Here is a 22,935-nt window from a genome sequence, read left to right as displayed (position 1 = left end):
TCTGCGTCAATTATATTAAATTTTAAGGATATTTTTGTAAGGAATTTAATAATTAAAAGAAAGAACATCGTTTTAAATGAAAATCTGTGAAATTTTGAAATTTATTGCCAAATTAATAATGGTGAATTTACATTTGATATGATGAAATTTTTTTTTTTTTGTTTTTTTTTAATCGTTGAAGCCAGTCATTCCGTGTCCAAAAATCATTTTTTAACGATCCATAATTTCAAGCCAGATAAATCTGTAACAAAAAAGTAAAAAGAATAAATATAGTTTTAAATTTATATTATTGATTTTGCAAAGAAATGTCGTAAGAAATAAATATCTTATGGTTTTTATTATATATTTTACATTTAAATTTATTATAAATTACTGTTGAAAAAGTTATTAAGAAAGTAGAAATTTGAAAAAAAAATTGAGGGTATGTAATATTTTGTTACTAGATGAAATTGTATTATTAAAAATAATTTTCTTTTAATTTAAATTATTTGAATATACTTTAATTATTTTAATTAAAGAATTTAAAAAAAATCTTTTGTGATTATTTTACTAAAACGCTTTTCTAATGATGTTGGTTAACCATCGAACACTCTAAGCAATTTGCTAAATTAAATAGATTTGGGTGTTTAATATTAAACATAAATATATAATTTTTAGTATATTTGTAAAACCATATCTAACCCTATGCTTATGTTTTTGTTAAATTTTTATTTATAATAAAAGGAATTTCATTTAATTATAAAATAATATTTTTATTGACGTTCATTTTATTTATCTAATAAAACGAAAAACTTACCAGAGTGAGCCGACAACGGCGATGTTGATGCAGTTCCTTTCCTTGCCCATTGTTTAGTTTTGAGTTTTTAGTTGCTACTTCAAGGGTAACCTAAAAGATTACAACACATCAAACGTTATTAAAAAAAATAAAAAAATAAATAAATTAGAAACGATATTACTGTTTGGTTAATTTAGAAGAATAGTCTATTATTTATGTATTTTTGTGTTATAAATAAAGTATCATGAATATAATTAAGAATTTTCTTTAGATCAAAACGTAATTATAATATATATACACATCCTTTCAGATTATGGTAGGTATGCTATTAACAAATTAAAAATTGGATTTTTCTAAATGTTTCTGGAATGATCAACATAACCGTAGGAAAAGTGATGAAAGGTTTTATCACTAAATAAAAATGTTAGAAAAACTTTATTAATATTTATATATATAAACAATATTTTAAAAATAATACTTGTGAAAATATGTAAATATAATAAATAAATATTATTTTTCTTCTTTAGCAACTGTGAAAAATAGAAACACGTGAAATTATTTTTGAAATTTTAATTCATTAAATATCAAAAACATTTATCTCATCTTTTCTGTTATCGATGAAATAATAAATTTATATAACTCATTTTTTACTCGTATTTTTACGAGGTAAACGTTAACTAACATATAATTTAGTTATCATATTTGAGAATAGAAAAAAAAATAATTTGAATTTTTCGCATTAAAAAATATTGTTAACTTATTTTAAAAAATACAAAAAATTCATTTAATTTTTTAAATTTTCAGATAATTTATTTTGTCTATATTTATAAATTTGTTTTACAATAATATTTTTATTGAAAAATTATTTTTATTAGTTCAAATCATCCTTAAATAAATTAATACAGACTAATCTATTAAAAAATTTAATTTATAAAATTAATACTACATTTTGTATATTTAAAAAAATACAGCTTAACTATTGTTAGAAACAAATTATGTTATATAATAATAATTTAATTATTATTAAATTGTTTAGTCTACTTACCAAAAAATTCAATATAATTATTTTATTCAGAGATTGAGCTTATATATTAAATATCGAAGACGCACCATATTAAACCGACAAATCAGAACAGTTGTTTACGATCATGTGACCCTATAGTGTGATGTGTTACAAGGATTCAAATATATGTTGTATAACTGATAAATAATGAAGAATTCGTATATACTAGTACACATATTTTTATTTTTAATTACGTATTAATTTTTATCTTTTTCGAATGATGAAACTGAAATTATGGGTTTGAATAGATAAAAATATTTATTATCAATAATAGTAGTTAATTTTGGTTTTTTATGTTCAAAATTATATTTCAAAATTAATAATAATAATAATGGTAATAATAATATAATTTGGTAATCGTATTTCTATAATACTAATTCGTAGTAAAAAAGAAGTATCTACCATACATTTATTTGCTGTTTTCAGCTTATATAAATAGATTAATATTTAACAGAAGGAAAATTAATAAATCGGGAAAAAAGCGGCCCCACCCAGACATTTTTTATTTCTCGTTATTTTGAGTTACACTGAAATAAAAAAAAAAATATTTAAAATTTATTAATTTTTTATTTATGCTCTTAACACACACACACCACACACACACACACATATATATATATATATATATATATATATATATATATATATAAATAGAGAGAGAGAGAGAGAGAGAGAGACACACACACACAATTATATATATTGATATTATTGGTATAAGAAATTAAAATAACTTTTTGTAAATCATTTAATGAGTTACTTATAATTTTAGATTTTAATTAGTTGTACGAATCTTTTTATTATTATAACTATTTTTAATAGTTATAATAATAAAAACCATACATCTAACGTTTTATGTTGTTATAAGTTTCAAATTAATCTTGTACGGTAGGAGTCTTCAAGAAAGTTTTATCACGTAAAAAGTATTATTAATTTTTAAAAAAAGGTTGTGTATGCAATTACCGATTTTGTAATCATGCCCGTATCATTTAAACACAAATTTGAACAAATTAAACGTTTGTATTTTTACATAAATTTAACCTAAATTATAGTCAAAATACGAATATATTGGCAATGAAATTCTTTAATTTAAAGTTAGAACTACACAAAACTATTGCGAATATAAAATTTATTTTATCTTATCTCATTTTAAATGGATAGTTATATAAAATTTTTATAATTAATCAAATGGATATTCCTGAGGATGGATGAAGGTCGAAAGCGCTTGAATAGATTTAAACATTTTATTATTGTTGGTAAGCTGAACTCTCATTATTTATATCTTAATACTAGACTCAGTCATGCTATAACTATAAATTATTATAAAATCTCTGTGAACCACTTTACCTCGTCACTATTTTCATTTGTTTATTTTTATAATTTATAGTTATAAATGATGAGTGTGGTATTAATGTTGCATATGAATTTTGAAAAATATGTGGAATTTATGGATTACTATAATTTACCTGACGATAATTTTCGGGCTGAGGGCCCGAAACCGTTTGTACAAACAATCATTCCTGATTTGTAACAAATAATAAAAGATTTAATAATTTTAATAAAATATGCTAGAAATAGTGGTGCATTGGAATAATTTTTATATATTAATTTATTGTACGATGTTGAAAATTAAAGGATTTTTGAATATTTGGGATTAAATTAACGATATTATTTCAAAACCGTATTGACCAAAGACTACATAAAGAAGATAATACGCCTGCACATTAGATGAGACATTTGAAAAATTCTTCCCAATCTGATCAATCCAATTCTGTGATCATTAAAACACCTGGCCTACACTCTTTAACAAATTTTTCCTTTCTAGTCATTATCATATTTATATCCTCATGTCATTGAAGTTTTGAATTGAAAACGTTGAGTACGTCGAACTACCCGATTTTTAAACTATTATCTACCACTGTAGAAAAATTTGTATACGATATAGAGTTAAATTTCATATCCCATTCACCAAACTGCTTTATAAGTGAATGTCTAATGAACTTTATAATGAATGTGTAATAAACAATATTATAAGCGATTGTAGAGTTTCAGAAATTGATTGAATCCTTTCGGCATAAATTTTACACATCCATTTACAATGTTTTTTATTATACATTTCGTTAATAAGCAGTTTAGTGAATGCAATGCTCAATTTCAACTCTAAATCATAAATCATTCAATGTTATCATGTGGTTTAACAGACTAAACATCTTGTCTTGAGGAAGAGTTTATTTTAATGTCAGATTTTGTTAAAATTTATTTGAAACTTCATAATATTTTGTTTAATTAATGATGAAAGTTTAGACCCAAAGGAAATTGTACACGAAGACTTCAAAAATGCATTTATTATTATTATTATCCAATCTTAGAAAAATATGTTTCTGGAGGTTGAGAAATCCTTCCGTGGTTGATTTTAGATTAACGTTTTATTACGAATCTACTCGATAACAGCAGAGGCGTCCGACGGTTGAAACGAGCCCCATGTATTCGACTTCGGATCTGCGTAACAGTTTGGAATCTAACACCGTCAAGTTTAGTGGTGTCGTATCTAATTTCTTGTTACTTCTCTTTCTTTTTCTTTTTTATTTATTATTAATATTTGTTTTGTGGATTATATGGTGCTGAAATTAATGTTTTGTGAATCCTGACTGAGCTTGAAATTTCATATTTGAATTTAAGTTTGCTTGCAACTATTTATTGTGTATTATTTATTTTGGAGGTCTCTACGTGCTTTTGTCAGGAAACTTACTTATGGCTCCGCAGGAGAGCCAATTGTAATTATAATTGTTATTGAGCAAAAAAAAAAAAAATATTACGAATTCCTTAAAAAATTAGTTCACTGAATTCGTTACTAATTTTACCTCGGTACCGTTTACAAATTTGTCTTATTATCAGACGTAATAAAGGCAGTAATTGTGTTAAAAATCGAACTGTTTTATTTAGTCAATCGAGTAGTTCGTTGGGTAAATTTTTTATATGATAATTTCAAATTCGATTTTAATTCTTTTTATGTATTCGGGAATGATGTATTTTATAAGAAAAATCTTACAATATTGTTTTAACGCAAAATAATGTAACCAACAGTATCTGTACTTCGACGGGCAAGTACATGAATTACTAGCGCATATACGAATATGGTCGGATTACTTTAACTTTGTTTCCCATTGTCACGTCTGTATGTAAAATTCGTTTCCATAATTCGTTCACGGTATTGAAATTTATATAATGTGGTATTTATTTAATTTTAACGCGATAAATAAACAATAGATTAATATAATTCCCTGTGATTTATATAACATTGAATGTTTAATGATAACCTTAAATATGCTAAACTGGTTATTTTGACAGTTATGCTAAATATAATATTATTATTTTAAGTTATTCGTAAGAGTTAACAAGATTCAGAATTATTTTTTACAAATTTGAACTGTTTCATGTTTTTGTAGAAACAAAATTTTAATGGGCCACATTTTGAACAGTCATATGTATTGGATACATTTTTTAAAAGCTTTTCTGAGTTTGGAAAGAAATAATTTAGTCTAGCATTTCGTAAAAAGATATAAAAAAGTTAATTAAATATAGATAACTGTTCTCTACTTTTTCTGAATTTGACTTCCCAAAATCCCTTGTATTTTAGCCACTATTTAACGTGTATCAATATTACGGGTACAAAACGGTCGATCTGAGAACACGAAAAACAAATTGCCGAAAAGAAATCTGAAATACTAAATAAAAATATCTGATGTGGACACCACATGACTTCCTTGTACGCATATTAAATTACATATACATATTTTTGCTGCGCTTCATTTAAATTTATTTCATTTGAAAGTGAGATAAATCTTACAATTATTTAATAAAGTGGACAGTTACACAATTGCTAAAATATTAGATTTTATTAACGTCAAATATTTATACAATTATTAATTCAAGAATCTACTTGAAATATTAGGATAGAGTAAAAGTCCCTTTATTACTCTTTAAATAAATGTTAGTCTTATATCTATCTAATATTATGTCTTTTAAATTATTATGATGTAACCATTAACAAAATGAAAACAAAAAGGAAACAGGAGAAAGTTATTAAATCTTATAGCGATATTTATTATCAAGTAGACTGAAACAAATGCATAAATATAAAAAATTTATATTTATACTGGAGAACCAAGTGAATTCAAATTGGGACACCGTTTTGAACCATATTGCATGTGTGAATAGGACACTGTTTACGTGTCTTCATCACAAAATTCTAACACGCAATATTCAATTATACTCAAGAATAATCTGATGCATCACCAAATGTGATGTGGACACCACATAACTTCCTTGTACGCCTATTAAATTACATATAAACATTTTTAAAAGTATATAAAATTTTAATTCACTAATAACTTCTGATTTTTTTCATTATTTTTTTATTGTTATTGAATTATTATTTATCGTAAACTTTTTTTTACAATCACAGGTTAATAATTATTAATAAATCAATATATTTAATTAGAAAAAAAAGTTAAACAAAAAAGAAATGAAATCGAATTCGAACCGATGTGCCTTTCCTTTGTAAAATCAAATATTTCATTAATTAAAACATTATTTGGTTATAACTCTGGAACCAATAAAAATAACTACCACTTATGATAAATCGTTGAAAAGCTCTCAATCGGGCTATTGTCGCTAAGAAAAAATTAAAAATCCAAATTTTTTGGATTTTAAACTTTTTTGGACATTTTTGGTCAAGTCGATTGCAATCAAAAGGGGAGGTGCACAACTAGATGTTACAACAGTCCTAAATCCAAAATTTCAACATCCTACAGCTAATCGTTTTTGAATTATGCGAGATACACAAATACGTATAGACGTCACGTCGAAACTAGTCAAAGTGGATTCAGGAAAGGTCAAAATCGATATTTCCGTTGAAATCTGAAAAACCGAAATTTTTCGGAATGCACACAATACTTCCTTTACTTCGTACAAGAAAGTAAAAAAATTGGAAATTTAGGTAAAGTGTAAAAAAATAAAAAATATTAAAACTTTTTGTGACTGTACAAGATTATGTTATTTAATCGGTCAAGTCGTTATGAAGGTTTTAACGTTGTGAAATTTATTTAACTGATCGATTTCTGTTAAAATTTTATCGCGTTTCTGAATATAATTCGGTAGAATAATAGCAACTTCAACGTATTCTGTTTCAATTATATTTTTATTTTTCTTTTCGATTGTGTTACTAGAGCCAATTCTAAGTAATAGCCTCATCAAGTAATTAACCACACAACTCAGAAATGGTCGACCCGAGACTGTATAACACTACACTTCATTTATAATCATATATATTATCCTCATTTATCCTTTGAAATAATCCTGACGTAGTTCCGGAGGCTAAACAGAAAAAAGAAAAGTAATAGACTCAGAATGTTTTGTTCTTTATTTAATTTTTTCTTTAAAAATTAAATGTTGTCAATACAACTTGTGTAACCCAATAACCGATATGTTTAATATTGAATGATTCATAAATCAATGAACAAATATATTAATTAAAAGGAACCAAATTTTTCTTTAGTTTTTCCATACCCAGCATTCATACTCAAACTTCTGGTTATTGAAATATTAATATAAGTTTGAACTTTGATAATTATTTAATTTATTTAAATTTTTTCACTATTTGAAATATAAGCTGTTAAATAAAAGGTTTTTTAATCACTAATTTCATAAGTACACAGAGGAGGGATTGTTTTTAGCGAGTTTATTAATACACTTACGTAATTAAAATCAATTCCGCTAAGTAATTGATATTATTGATTTTATTCACATATTGTTTGATGGTTCCAAAAACTAATTCAAAATGCTTTTTTGTTTAAAGGTTTTATTTATTTAAATTTATGTAAACTCTCAATCTGTCCGTCATATTGTTTTTAAATGATAACGAAAGAAAAATATAAGAACCTTTAAGAATTCTTTAATTAAACTAGATATTGTAATTAACAACATAGAAATTTTAGCAAAATCATATATCATTCGTTTGAAATATTTAATTTTAAACCGGCTATACTTCATACTTTTGTCTCTCGGCAGTGGTTAATTTACCACAAAAGTTACATTACATTTTTAAGTTAAGAAATTAAATAAATATATATATGTGTGTGTGTGTGCTCGCGCGCGCGCGCCCGCGAAAAAATGTTGTACAAACATAGATTGTACAAAAGCAATAGATAAATTGTAAATTTTTTTTATTTCAGTGAAATAAAAATTTCGAAAAATACAAAGTACCTGGTTGGGGCCACTTTTTCACCAATTTACTGATCATTTCCTTTTGTTAAATATTAATTAATGTTAGGTGAAACAGTACATAAATATATGGCAGATACTTCTTTGTTACTACGTATTAATATTTATAGAAATATGCTTACCAATATTGTATTATTATTTTTTTTAATTTTGAAATAAAAAACCAAAATTAACTACAAAATTATTTATTATAAACATTTTTATATGTTCAAATCCATTATTTCAGTTGCATAATTTGAAAAAAATAAAAATTAATACGGAGCTACAAATATTAATTAAAAAAAAAATATCTATAATAATGTATACTAGATTTGAATTGTTAATTATTTATCAGTTTTACAACACATATTTCCATCTTTGTAACACATCACACTATAGGGTCACATGATCGTAAACAACTGTTCTGATTTGTCGGTTTAATATGGTGCGTCTTGGATATTTAATATATAAACTCAATTTCTGAATAAAATAATTATATTGAATTTTTTGGTAAGTAGACTAAACAATTTAATTATAATTAAATTATTAATTTATAATATAATTTGTTTCTAATAATACTTAAGCCGTTTGTTTTTTAATTTACAAAATTTAGTATTAAATAAATAAGTTAAATTTTTTATATCTTATATTATTAATTGAAATTATTTGTTAAAATTTTTATAAAGATCCATTTTTTTGGATCTTTATAAAAAGATTCAAAATCTTTATTTTTGAATAAAAAAAATTAATTTATCTATTATTAATTTGTTTAATATAATTAAACAAATATTAATAAATATTAATTTGTTTAATATAATTTAATTTAATAAAATAGGTTTTAAATAAAAATATTTTTGTAAAACAAATTTATAAATATAAACTATATTAACTGAGAATTTTTAAAAATAAATAATTTTTTTTTTAAACGCGTTAAAAATATTTTTAATGCGTCCTGAAATTATGATTTTTTTTTATATTCTAAAATATCATAACTAAATTATATGTTAATTATTCAACATTTTTCTCGAAAAGATACTAGTAAAAGATGACTTATATAAACTTATTTATTACTTTATAGAGATATCAGGTAAAGTTGAGATTTGTTTCCGATATTTTATGAATTAAAATTTCTAATACTTTAAATATTTTGATTTTTCATGTTTGCTAAAAAAAAAAAAAAAAAAAATATTAACTGATCATAATGAACAACAATTTTTTTTTAAAATAAAAATATTATATATATATTTTTTTTTTAAAGAATTTTTTTCTAATTTTTTTATTTGGTGATAAAACTTTTCATCTATTTTCCTACGGTTTTCTAGACCTTACCAGAAAAAATTAAAAAAAATTCCTACTTTTAATCTGTTGAATAGCGTACTCTTTAATGCTTTTTGATAGCATTATCTTCTTTTTTCTTTTTTTTTCCGGCAGGAGGAGGCAAAATTTGCAACAAGATGCCCAGCAGCTCGCGCTGCTGGGGGTATGATGGAGTTTCCCGCATAGTGCGGGAACCCACGAAAACACCTCCCCCTTTTGTACAGCAGCCCGTATACCTGCCTTATGGCAAAACTCACAGGCTGCCGTATCACTTGCGGGTCTTCTCGATATCTTCATTATCTGATGGGATATATATATATTTACGTAATGATTTAAAACAAAAATTTTATTTATATTTATGATATTTATAACACAAAAATAAATAAATAATATTCGATTTTTTTTCTAAAACTAACCAAACGATAACTTTTCTTAATTTTTTTAATATTGTTTGATGTGTTGTAATCTTTAGGTTACGATTGAAGTAGCAACAACAAACTCAAAACTCAACAATGGGCAAGGAAAGGAACTGCATCAACATCGCCGTTGTCGGCTCACTCTGGTAACTTTTTCGTTTTATTTGTTAAATAAAAGTAATGACATAAAATATTGCTTTATAATTTGAATAGATTTATTATTTTACAAGTAGGAATTTAATATAATATAATCTTATGATTAGAGATGATATTAAAAACTATATATTTCTGTAAAATCATTAAATACTCAAATTTATTTAATTTATCTAATCGTTTATAGATTTCGATGAGTAACTAACATCATTAGAAAAGCATTTAAATAGAATATTCACAAATGTGGTTTTTGAATGATAATAAAATAATTAAGGTTTATATAGCTTTAAGGTAAAACAGAAAATATTTTTAATAACACAATGTACTATTCAACTAATCTTGTAACAATATATATACATTGCATTTTTTTTTAAAGTTTCTACTTTTTAATAATTTTTACCAGTTATTTATAATAAATTTAAATTAAAAATAAGTAATATGATAGTTACATAAGATAGTTTATTGCTGACATTTGTTTGCAAAATTAATAATATAAATTTAAAACTATATTTATTCTTTTTTTTTTTTGTGACAGATTTATCTGGCTTGAAATTATGGATCGTTAAAAAATGATTTTTGGACATGGAATGACTGGCTTCAACGATTAAAAAATACAAAAAAAAAAAAAATTATCATATCAAATGTAAATTCACCGTTATTAATTTGGCAATAAATTTCAAAATTTCACAGGTTTTCATTTAAAACGCCGTTTTTTATTTTAATTATTAAATTCCTTATAGAAATATCCTTAAATTTTAATATAATTAATACAGGCACATATAAACAGTATTACAATACATGACAAAACAATACACATAATAAATACGACAGGAAATGTGTAAAACAACACACATTCATAATTTTGTCATATAAACAACACACACATGGGTATTGTTTATGTGATAAATCTAATCATCGGATTTCTCTTTGAAATTGGCTCAAATTGAATATATACATAATTGACGGGCAACCGTTATAAATACAGATATATGAATATACAAGCAGGAAGTCAACATTTCTGAACATCTTTAATAATTGGGGAAATGAAAGGTATTCAAAAATAATCGAATGCTGTTATATAACCTCTAGTTTACCGTTGGTTAAGAAAAATTATAGCATTCTCATATAAATACCTTTTTCTCATAGTTCATTACCTTTGTAATGGATACAGCTTTCGGTTTTGGGAATAAATTTATACATATTTTGTATAAAATCTATATAATATTTTCTTAATTTCAGTGATAATCCAAATTCATAAAGCTGTTTTTCAATCAGAACAATTAAATGACGCTAATTAACGGATAAAATCTTAATAAGCCTTGAAAATGATATAAAATCTATTCATAACTTTATGTGCTCATAAGAAATAAATAACTTGACCTTTAGTCTATGTTTTAAACGAATACGCTAGAAAGAGCTATGAAAAATACATTATGTAATTTTGAAAATATAAAATGAAAAATAGGGAAGAATGACTCGCTCAAGATTTAATCTTGAGCGAGTCATTCCTCTATTTTGGAAATTTATTGATAATAATTATTGATACAACTACTACAGTACGGAAGTAACAATTTTTTTTTTTGCTAAATTGCAAAGTTTAAATTTATTTAAAAAATCTTTCATAATACTATTAATAACAAATCGAAATTGGTCTTGTTAATGTTGGTGAAATTATAACATTTTATCTTTTCAATGCTATTTTTTAAGAAATCAATACAGAACGGTTATAGGTTATTGTTTAGAAATAATTTATTCAGTATTTATGTGGTTTGTGAATGAAAAAATAAAAAGTTCAACACATCTGAATTAGATTTAATTACTTTGTTATTTATAATTATTTTTATATTATTACGACCATTTTTAGTCGCTGTATATTTGATTAAATTCTTCATTAAACTGAACATTATCATTTTTGTTTAAATATAATAATTAAAAGGAAAAATTACACTTATTACATTAGTGTAATAACATATTTCCTAGGGTTGACTACATATAAATATTAAACATCGCTAGAAAATGATTTAAGTACCTTACTTTTATGAATTCAAACGTAATAAAAAAACAGCAATGAAAATAAGATCTATGAACAAATAATTTGAATATTGATGATTAGATTAAAGGAATAATGTATTTTATTTCAATTTAATCATTCGGTTTTATATGTACATTCAACGGAAGCAACATTGTTTATGATACCCAGGACTCTCTGGGGTTTACGTTCGTGAAGAAATCCAAAGATTCATTTCAAAATACAAACTAAGGGCTATGAACTAGACCTATGAACTATATGGCTGTGAAACTTCTAGACACTAGCAAGAATGTTAGATGGCTGAAACGATTCCATGTGTTGGCCCTGAGAGAATCTTTGTGATACTTGGAGTGGAACTTCATTCCTTTAGTATTGTCTATCATCTCAATATTTTTTTGGGGAACTAGTTGATTACTGTTTGGAACTAGTTGGTTTTACTGTTTCCTCATTTCATCTCTTATTTCTGTTTTCGTATGTTATTTTAGTAGGAGAGTTATTAAACATTTTAGGGTTGGTATTTAAGGCATCGTGAAAATTTGTATAACACTTGTTTTATGATGACTGAATACAAAATCGAAGACCTGGCTGAAGGTTAGTGTTGAAAAATAAATTTTTCAATGTGTTATCAGCAAAGAAGTAGGTACCTTATTATTGCTTTTTTTGTATGTTTAACTGATATTATAATTCTGCCTTTACTGGTACGTTTTTTCAATGCTGGAGAAACCTAAAACCCATATTTTTAAAAAGAATGGACGATTTCAGTCTTAATGCTTTAGGTCAGTAGCACTGTGTGTTCATATACATGTGTTTTCTTCATACTCTTGATAAATGTAAACATATCCTGTCATTTTCTTATTTCTTAACAATGAACCAGCTGTGAGCTAAGTGTTATTAAGCGATTAATTACTTAACTTTTCACTTTCCTTTAAAATGTTAAATAAACATTTCTAATTCTATACCTGTTCTAGCTAGACAGTGTGATTAACACATTTTTAAAAATGTGTATTTAATTAAAGTATGAAACTATTCTGATTTAATGTGATAACTAATTCAATGTAAATTTAAAAGTAAATAAAGGAAGTGTAATTTATTAATATTTTATTTATCCGGTAATTACTTATTGTATGCTATTACCACAACCAATGTATTACACCAGGATGGAATTTCTGTACACTGTGTCCCAACATAACCTAAAAAAACAACACATTTTTGATCATAACTTCAATACCAGTGAACCGATTTTTATTTTATTTGTACCGAATTACTTGTCATTCAAAGGGCCTTCTAATGAGTTCTCATAAGCTACAGCATTTAAAAAAGAGTTTTCAACCCTTGAAAATTTAGATAACATGTAAGGGCAAAATTTTGTGTTGCTAATTTAAAAAAATATTCAGTTTTAATCCACAGATTATGATTATTTCAAATGGTTTAAGAAGTAATGTTACGTAATTTTATAGTTATTGTTGGACTGAAATTTAAAAAAGTACTACCCCAAACGGTTTTTATGTACCAAGTGAAGGGGTGGGCAGATTTTAACTTTTTCACCAAAATTAAAAATTAAAGTTTTTTCCCAAAAATTTTGGGTTGCCAATTAATGTAATTGTTACCATTGCCATTTAAGATTTTTGAGTTGGGGTTAGGTGTAGTGGAGAAGGTAGGTTCCACCCCTTTGAAAACAATTTTAAAAAGATTCCCCCTGAGAATCGTATACATACCTGCAAACAGAATTACGATGGGACTGATAGCTGTTGAATAATAAATGTGGTAACTTTTCAAATAACTCTATACATATAAATGTAAAAGATATAACCTACACATAGCATTACTTACTCGCACTCACGTATAACATTCCCAATCACTTGGCAGGAAAAAAGTCCAATTAAAATGGTCTGTTCTTTTAAAAATATTTTTTCTGGGTATAAATATTATTCTGTCTAAACCTCAGCATGCCTCAGATATATTTTTTAAACCTGACTAAATAATTGGCTTTTTTATTTATTTCATAAATACTAAATTTGAAGGTACTAAAATTTGAAAGGTACTTAAGCATTTTTTTGCAAATAAAATTTTGCAAAATTAAAAATTCAAGGGTTGGCTAGGCCCCACTACCCTTCAACCAGGTCTTCGATTTTGTATTCAGACGTAACAAAAGAAGTGCTATATAAAAACTTTTCACGGCATCTCAAATACCTACAATAAATGTTTTAACAGTTATTGAACTATTTGTAGTACTGTTTTTTTGACATTGTTATATTATTTTTACCTTTTTTGTGCTATGCAGAAAATTGTTACTCAAATTAAACAAATTGCGTATTTCGCAATGCAAAAATTGTTATACTTAGTGCTTTTCTTTGGACTTAATCAGTGTAAGTTCTTTTCTTACATGTACTTTAATATGACTTTTGTATTTCTGTGAGGGGAATAGTGAAAACAATTGTAAATAAAATTTTAGGCAAAAAAACTATATTTGAAATGTATTATTGTGTATCTTGTAAAAATTTTGATATAGTGAAGATATAGATGTATAATCCTGTTAGAAAAGGTGTTTGAATTAACACTAACACAATTGAGGGGAAATTGTACAGCAATACGTCATAGATAACAAAAATCCAGTAGTCGATCCAACAAGCCATCCCCAATCTGTTCAGTAACTGAGATTTTAAACTTTAACACCAAAACCAATAATTTCATTTACTGTTAAATGTGTAAATATAAATATAAACTTAACTAATTCATTTAATATGAGTGACTTATCTCTATAATTTTAAAATTTTAAACATATAATAATATCAATTAAATCAAACATGTTTAAAAGGAAGGTTCTAATGATGTAATGATCTTTATAAAAAGTATTAGCCGTATACTGAAATACAAAACCAGTTCTTGCAAAAATATATATATATATACTTTACCATCCGTATCTTGTACCAGAAGGATTCCAACAATATCTTTTAATTACGAAACATTTTTTAAGCAATTGATGTAATTATATTTACACATGTATTCTAATTATTTATAAAATAAGTTTTAAAAAGAAGTAATAATGGAATTGATTTAAAAGATGCTGTAGAATTAAATATAAAATTTAATAGTTTTATAATTTTGAAAGAAATATAACAGATTCAAAGGAAAAAAAAATTCTTTGGATTTTGGGATGTAAAAGTTTTTTTTCACTTTAATTTCTTTCATTTAAATAAAAACTGGAATCATATAATTTACGTTAAATATACCATTAATTATAGAAAAATTAATTCTTTTCTTGAAAATACAAAGATTTTAGCATTGTTTTGATTTGTTTAACATTCGATCACAAACACATTTTGTTATTTGTTTTTACTTTATTAAATAATTAAGTTACATAATCATATATAGTCCATCGAAATATGATAAACTTTCTTATTCCTAATATAAAGTGTTTACTATAATATTAATGTTTATATAATTTGACCATTATTAGGTCACTGTTGGCTATTAAGACATCCATATACCCATATGTATTCTGTTAGCTCCTTACAATTTGAAGTATACATAATTCAGTTTATTGTAATATTTATTTTAGTTAATTCAATTCAAGAACGATTGGTGATGTGCTACTTAAGTTTTGAATAAATATAACTGAATCTTTGGAGCAATTACTTGCAAAATAGATGTGTGAAAGAAATGTTAAAAAGATTCTTTCTCAATTCTTTTTATCCTTCTTTTCCTTGTTCTCAGTGTTTACATAGTTTGGTCAGGTAAACTCTTATCTGTTCACCCACCTGGGTACTTCTGGTTAAGGAAAATCAATCTGTGAGTAGTTATGGTCTATTGGAGGTAAACAATTTTCTAAAAAAATATTCAAAATTTTATTAATAGCATGTATAATGTATGTATGCCATTTGTTTAGTTTTAAAATTTATTAAGTATACAAAACAGAAGGCTATCACTACTAATTACTCAGAGCTTGTAATATACCAGTACATTAAGTCCAATCCCAGGCCATGATGCTTATTGGTTAAGGCCTCCTTTCTCTTAAAGCATGTGTACATACCGATACATTTTTATAAATTTGAATTATTTTTTCCAATTTTGGCTATTTCTGTGGTTTATACTTATACATACATATATATATATATATATATATATATACTTTCCCCCTCCCAGGTGTGTTACATTTTTTTTATATCAGTAATTTCCATGACAAATTAAAATATTAGTTTTCATTCTGAGTACACCATAATTTTATATCTCTTGTTTTTGTAAATAAATTAAATTTCTCACTGTTTAATTAAAACATCTGATGTGGAAACTACGGCTTTCTTGTATGCCTAAATTACATATACACATTTAAAAAAATGAAAAGTACATAAAATTTTATTTCCTTAATAACTTCTGATAATTTTTTTGATTGAATTATTATTTATTGTCAAACTTTTTTACAATCAGAGGACAATAATTATTAATAAATCAATATATTTAAATTAAAAAGAAGTGCCTCCTGTAAGATCCAAATATTTCATTATATTATTTGGCTATAACTCTGGAACGAATGAAAATAAACCACTTATGATATATCGTTAAAAAGCTGTCAATGATGGCTTATTATTGCAGTTAAGAAAAATTCCAAAATCTAACATTTTTTGTATTTTGGGCTTCTTTAGATACTTTTGGTTCAGTCGATTGCAGTCAAAAAGGGAGGTTCACAACTTGATGTTACACCAGTCCTAAATCCAAAATCTTAACATTGTATAGCTAATCATAATTTGATTTACGCGAGATACATAAGTAAAAACGTACAGACGTTCGTCGAACTAGTCAAAATCAATTCAGGGATGATCAAAATGAGTATTTCCGTTGAAATCTGAAAACCGAAATTTGCTATCACAATGGTTCCTTTACTTCATACAAGGAAGTAAAAATACAGTTCATATACTGAATATGGCCAAAAAATTACGATTAATTTTTGATTAAATATTTTAGAATTGTATATGTGGGCACTAATATTTTAATACGTAAGTGAAAGATTCATAAACGGATTATTATTTTTTATACTTAAATTACTCGAAAATAACATCTAAGATAGTTGAAAAAAATAATGTAAGGTAAAACGTGGTATTGCTCTGAAATAATACAAAATTAAACAAACTTATTTATACTATAAATAGTTTAAGTATTATAATTCTGTATTTTAAGTTGAATGTATTACTTTTTAATCGGAACAACCTTACGTAGGATTTATTTGAGGACTACTTTTACTTGAAGTAAAACTAAAAATGTTTTATTGGAAATGCTGTTTTTTTTTTGTTTTTTTTTAACTTGGTTATTTTATTATTAGAAAAGATTAAGCCGTGCAATCCTGTGATGGAAAAGGTCCAAAAATTGTTAAAAACAATTACATGAAATTCTATATAATTATATATGCAACAAGGATCTTTAAAATAAAAAAAATCCTTATTGAAATAAAATAAAATTAAGATCCTTGTTGCATATATAATTATATAGAATTTCATGTAATTGTTCTTAACGATTTTTGGACCTTTTCCATTAGAGCATTGCACGGCTTAATCTTTACTAAAAATAAAATGGCCAAGTTATAATTGTAAACCAATTTTAGTAAAAATAATAAACCGTATATAATTTGTATATTTAACCTTAATTAGACTAAGTTTGCGAGCGAAGCGAACATAGGTTGATAAAGATCAACGTAACCTAACTATTTTACCAACATAACCTTTGCACTTTTCGCTCCTTAAACTCGTCTTATTAATATTATCCAATTTTTATTGTAGTTATTTTAATATCTGACTTCTATAGAGAAACGTTTAAGCAGTGCAGTCCTATAGTGGAATATATCCCGATTTCTATTCTATAAAAATTCTTCTATGAACAGATACGTGTAGAAAAAGATTACCGTCTGGATGAAGCCGGGTATTCACGCTTAGCAAAAATAATTTTAAACTCAGTTTGAATTTGAGTTTTAATATACAGTAGGCTATATCTAAAATTACCACTACACAGTTTTACATGACTACGCAGTGTTCTTTTATTCGTTCTCTGTGTATTTTTACTTGTTCGTACAAGGAATTATTGTAATCGCGAAAAATTTCGGTTTTCAGATTTCAACGAAATTATCCAATTTGACCTTTCCTGAATCCATTTTGACTAGTTACGGCGTGACGTCTGTACGTACGTATGTTTCTCGCATGACTTAAAAACTATTAGCCGTAGAATGTTGAAATTTTGGATTTAGGACTGTTATAACATCTATTTGTGTAACTCCCCTTTTGATTACAATCGACTTAACCAAAAATTTACAAAAAAGCCCAAATCCCCAAAAATTTGGATTTGGACTTTTTCTTAAGTAAAGTAATAAGTCCTCATTGAAAGCATTTCAACGATATATCATGTCATACTTAGTTTCATTGGTTCCAGAGCTATAGCCAAATAAAATTTTAATTAATGAAATATTTGGATCTTACAAGGGGAAGGCATATCGGTTCGAATCCGACTTCGTTTCCCTTTCTTTTTTTCAACTTTCTTTTTAATTTAATTATATTGATTATTAATAATTATTAACCTCTGATTGTAAAAAGATTTTTATAATAAATAATAATTCAACAATAACAATAAAAATAAATATGAAAAAAAAATTATTAATGAAATAAAATTTCATGCACTTTCCATTTAAAAAAAAATTTGTTCATGTAATTTAATAGACGTACAAGGAAGTCATGTGGTGTCCACATCAGATTTTTATTTATCGGTTTCCGTGCACTACAGACTTTCTAGTATGTCGACTGCAGCACACGTGAATGTGTATAAATGTGAAATCCTGTAAGTAGATATTAAAGATAACCGTTCTCTTAAATTCAGTGCTGATGGTGTAACGGTGGTGGGGATGACTGCTATGACGTCTTGTGAAAGTTTCTAATTGTACTAGTTCGCTTTCTTGTTTATAGTCCACATACTACCTAGACGTTTATTCTTAGGCGTGGGTTCCGTGGTGTAGTGGTTATCACATCTGCTTTACACGCAGAAGGTCGCCAGTTCGATCCTGGCCGGAATCACTTTTTTATTAAATATTTTATTTTGATATTTATTATCGCACAATAACCATATTCATGAATTTACAAATAATTTCTTTAAAGAATTGTTATTAAGTTAATTAAACTAACATTATTGTATAATTATCCGTTCGTAGATGCATTTGTATTCAGCGTACTACCTTTTAACTTATCCAACGGTAAAGAAGAGTTTATATGGTAGCATCAGATTATAACATTCATGAACAGCCTTCATTTTTATCATTATTAAAGATGTTCAGAATTGTTAACTTATGCAGTTATACACTTGTTTTCATGTATTCTTATTTGTAGTGCAAATACTATACAATTAGTATAAACAGACATTGAAACAGAAATCGACTGATTAGATTTGTCACATGAACAATACCTTTATGTATATTGTTTACGTTTCAAATGGATGGATGTATTTTTTTTTACACCTCCCTATTGCATTTATTACGTGTATTTTCCTTTCATGTATTATAATACATTTATTTTTGTCAGGTTATTATATTAAATTTGAAGAATATCTTTATAAGGTAGTTAATATAAAAAGAAAGAACACTGTTTTAAATGAAAACCTGCGAAATTTTGAAATTTATTGCAAAACTAATAATAATAAATTTACATGTGATGTTAAATTTTTTTTTGTATTTTTTAATCGTTGAAGCCAATCATTCCGTGTCCAAAATCAATTTTTTTAACGATCCATAATTTCAAGCCAGATAAATCTGTAACAAAAAAAAAAGAATAAATATAGTTTTAAATTTGTATTAATAATCTTGTAAATATATGTACTAAGAAATAACTATTTTTCGGTCTTTATTATATATTATAAATATATTATTAATAACTGTTTAAATATATTAAAAAATTCTGTTTATGTGTACGCCTATTAAATTACATATACACCTTTTTACTTTCTTGAATGAACTAAAAGAAATACTGTGATCGCGAAAAATTTCGGTTTCCATATTTCAACGAAATATCCATTTTGACCATCTCTGCATCCATTTTGACAAGTTTCGGCGTGACGTCTGTACGTACGTATGTATATACGTATCTTGCATAAGTAATAAACGATTAGCTGTAGGATGTTGAAATTTTGGATTTCGGAATATAGTAAGATCTAGTTGTGTACCTCCTCTTTTGATTGCAATCGACTGAACTAAAAGTATCAAAAAAGCCCAAAATGCAAAAAAAATAGTATTTTGAACTTTTACTTAACTGCAGTAATAAGCCCCCAATGAGAGGTTTTCAACGATATTTCATATGACTATATATGTAGTAAGTGGTACTTATTTTCTCATTGGTTCCAGAGATAAAGCCAAATAAAATTTTAATTAATGAAATATTTGGATCTTAGGGAAGGCACATCGGTTCGAATCAGACCTTATCTCCTTTTTTAACAGTTTTTTTTTAATTTAAATATATTGATTATTAATAATAATTAGTAATCTCCCATTGTAAAACAAAATTTACCACGAATAATAATTCAATAATAAAAAAAAGAAAATATAAAAAAATATCAGAATTTTTTAATGAAATAAAATTTTACGTACTTTACATTTAAAAAAAAAAGTGAATATGTAATTTAATAGGCGTACAAGGAAGTCATGTATTGTCGACATTAAAGTTTTTTTTAAATGAAAACTACATAAAATTTTATTTCATTAAAAACTTCTAATATTTTTTCATATTTTAATTTATTTTTTTTTATTATTTAATTAGTATTTATTATAAAACTTTTTTTAAAATCATTTGTTAATATTATTAATAAGTCATGTATATAAATGAAAAATAAAGTTAAAAGAAAAAAGGTATGAAGTCTGATTCGAACCGATTTGTTTCCCGCTTCTAAGATCCAATTATTTCATTAATTATAATTTAATTTGGCGGTAACTCTGTAACCAATGCAAATTATTACCACTTATGATATATCGTTGAAAAGCTGTTAATGAGGGTTATTACTGAAGTTAAGAAAAAGGCCAAAATCTATATTTTTTGGATTTTGGGCTTTTTTGGACACGTTTGGTCCAGTCGATTGCAATTAAAAGAAGAAGTGCACAACTAGATGTTACAACAGTCCTAAATCCAAAATTTCAACATCGTACGGCTAATCGTTTTTGTGTTATGCGAGATACATACTTACTTACAGACGTCAGGCCAATACTAGTGAAGATTCAGGGATGATCAAAATGGATATTTCCGTAGAAACTGAAAATCGTAACTTTTCGCGATCACAATACTTCCTTTACTTCGTACAAGAAAGAAAAAAGTAGAAATTTGAAAAAAGAGAATTATTGTATGTTTTGATAAGATTACATTATTAAATTTGAAACTGGAATATATAAAGCATATTAATTTGATTTAATTTATAATATATATTAAAAACTGCCGATAGATGTTTCTGACCTTTCCCTGGTTTTGTACAAAGCAAAATACCAGTATTTTCGGTAATTTTTTACCCGTATTACGTCAAACATTTTCATACGTACATGATTAAAAATTTTCCTTGTAAATTGTATTACACAAAGAATATTTTTTTTTTTTGAAGATTTTATTGTAATACTTTTTAATCATGTTAGTTATCCATCGAAATTTTGAACCGCGTAGATAATTTAAATAGATTTGATTATTTAAGAGTTATATATTAATATAGGTTTTGGCACATTATTAATACCTTATCGAATCACATGATTATATTTTTTAATAAATTCTTATTTGTAAAAAGATAAATAATTTAAATATAAAATGAATTTATCTAATAAAAAGAAAAACTTACCAGAGTGAGCCGACAACGGCGATGTTGATGCAATTCCTTTCCTTGCCCATTGTTGAGTTTTGAGTTTGTAGTTGCTACTTCAAGCTTAACCTTAAAAAGAGTACACATCAAATTTTATTAAAAGAAAAAATTTAGAAAACGAAATAATTTTTTAGATAATTTAGAAAAATATAATTTTTTGTTAATATAAAAAAATAATTTGAATAATTTAATCGAAAAATCGAATAGATCGTTGGGTAATTTACTAAAAATGTAAAGGAAAAAATCTTAAAAGGTGTAAAGCAAAAATAATTCTGTGGTATACATTAATAAAAGAATTGTGGTTTTTTTTTTGAGAATAAATATTATTTTTTTTTAAACAAAAATCACAGTTTCATAACTAGAAACTCATGACAAAATTAGAAATTTTTTAACTAAAAATAATATCGTCTAATATAATTCAAATTTATCAACTTCAAACAAATTTATTTGGCTCATATTAATATTTATTTCAAGTAAATATTGTAAAGATTGGATACTAATATATATTATTTAATCATCATATTTTAGAACTGAAAAAAAATTGCCAAAATAAAAAAAAAATAACTTAACAAATTTACTATATAATTTACTATAATTCATTTCTTAACAAAAAATTTAAGAAAATATAGAGTATATTTATAAATTTATTTAAAAATTATTATTAAATCAAAACAGTCTTTCGTAAATTTATATATAAAGATTAAATTTAATAAAAGAATACTATGGATATTTAAATAACTTTAATTATATAAATTCAAATATTAATGTAAAGCATTAAAAAATTAACTTGTTAAAAATAATTTTTATTAAAAAAATAAAAATAATTTTATTTAGTCATAATTATTAAATGTTTGGATTACTTACCAAAAAATGTCAGTATAATAATTTTATTCAAAAACTGAGCTTATATATCAAATATTCATGTCGTATCATATTAAACTGACAAATCAGATCGTGTGACCTTAATAGCGTGTTATAATCATGTGACCTTATAGTGTGATACGTTGTAAAGTTTCAAAAATATGCTGCGTCGTTGATAAATAATCAAAATTTGTATATATTATTACACATTATT

The 22,935-nt window shown here is 25.0% G+C and overlaps 4 long non-coding RNA genes and 1 other non-coding gene across 8 annotated transcripts in view; 3 read left to right on the top strand and 2 right to left on the bottom strand.

The window, feature by feature from the left end:
- LOC142329661 (uncharacterized) overlaps positions 1-22,935 on the top strand; it is a 145,038-nt gene that overhangs the window by 33,280 nt on the left and 88,823 nt on the right. The gene's annotated exons all lie outside the window — the stretch shown is intronic.
- On the bottom strand, positions 71-1,825 carry LOC142330106 (uncharacterized). Its single transcript, XR_012757685.1, has 2 exons — positions 797-1,825; positions 71-241 (listed from the first exon to the last, which is right to left on the bottom strand). It is a non-coding gene; the product is annotated as an uncharacterized LOC142330106 (long non-coding RNA).
- LOC142329968 (uncharacterized) lies at positions 8,852-10,686 on the top strand. The gene is made up of 2 exons (XR_012757646.1): positions 8,852-9,975; positions 10,518-10,686. It is a non-coding gene; the product is annotated as an uncharacterized LOC142329968 (long non-coding RNA).
- TRNAV-UAC (transfer RNA valine (anticodon UAC)) lies at positions 18,985-19,057 on the top strand. Its single transcript has one exon. It is a non-coding gene; the product is annotated as a tRNA-Val (tRNA).
- Positions 19,622-22,707, bottom strand: LOC142329815 (uncharacterized). The gene is made up of 2 exons (XR_012757595.1): positions 21,840-22,707; positions 19,622-19,785 (listed from the first exon to the last, which is right to left on the bottom strand). It is a non-coding gene; the product is annotated as an uncharacterized LOC142329815 (long non-coding RNA).

The sequence above is a fragment of the Lycorma delicatula genome, chromosome 9, assembly GCF_047948215.1.
Source record: "Lycorma delicatula isolate Av1 chromosome 9, ASM4794821v1, whole genome shotgun sequence".
Taxonomy (NCBI): domain Eukaryota; kingdom Metazoa; phylum Arthropoda; class Insecta; order Hemiptera; family Fulgoridae; genus Lycorma; species Lycorma delicatula.
The sequence above is the reverse complement of the archived record's forward strand: the minus strand, read 5'-3'. Positions and strand labels throughout refer to the sequence as shown.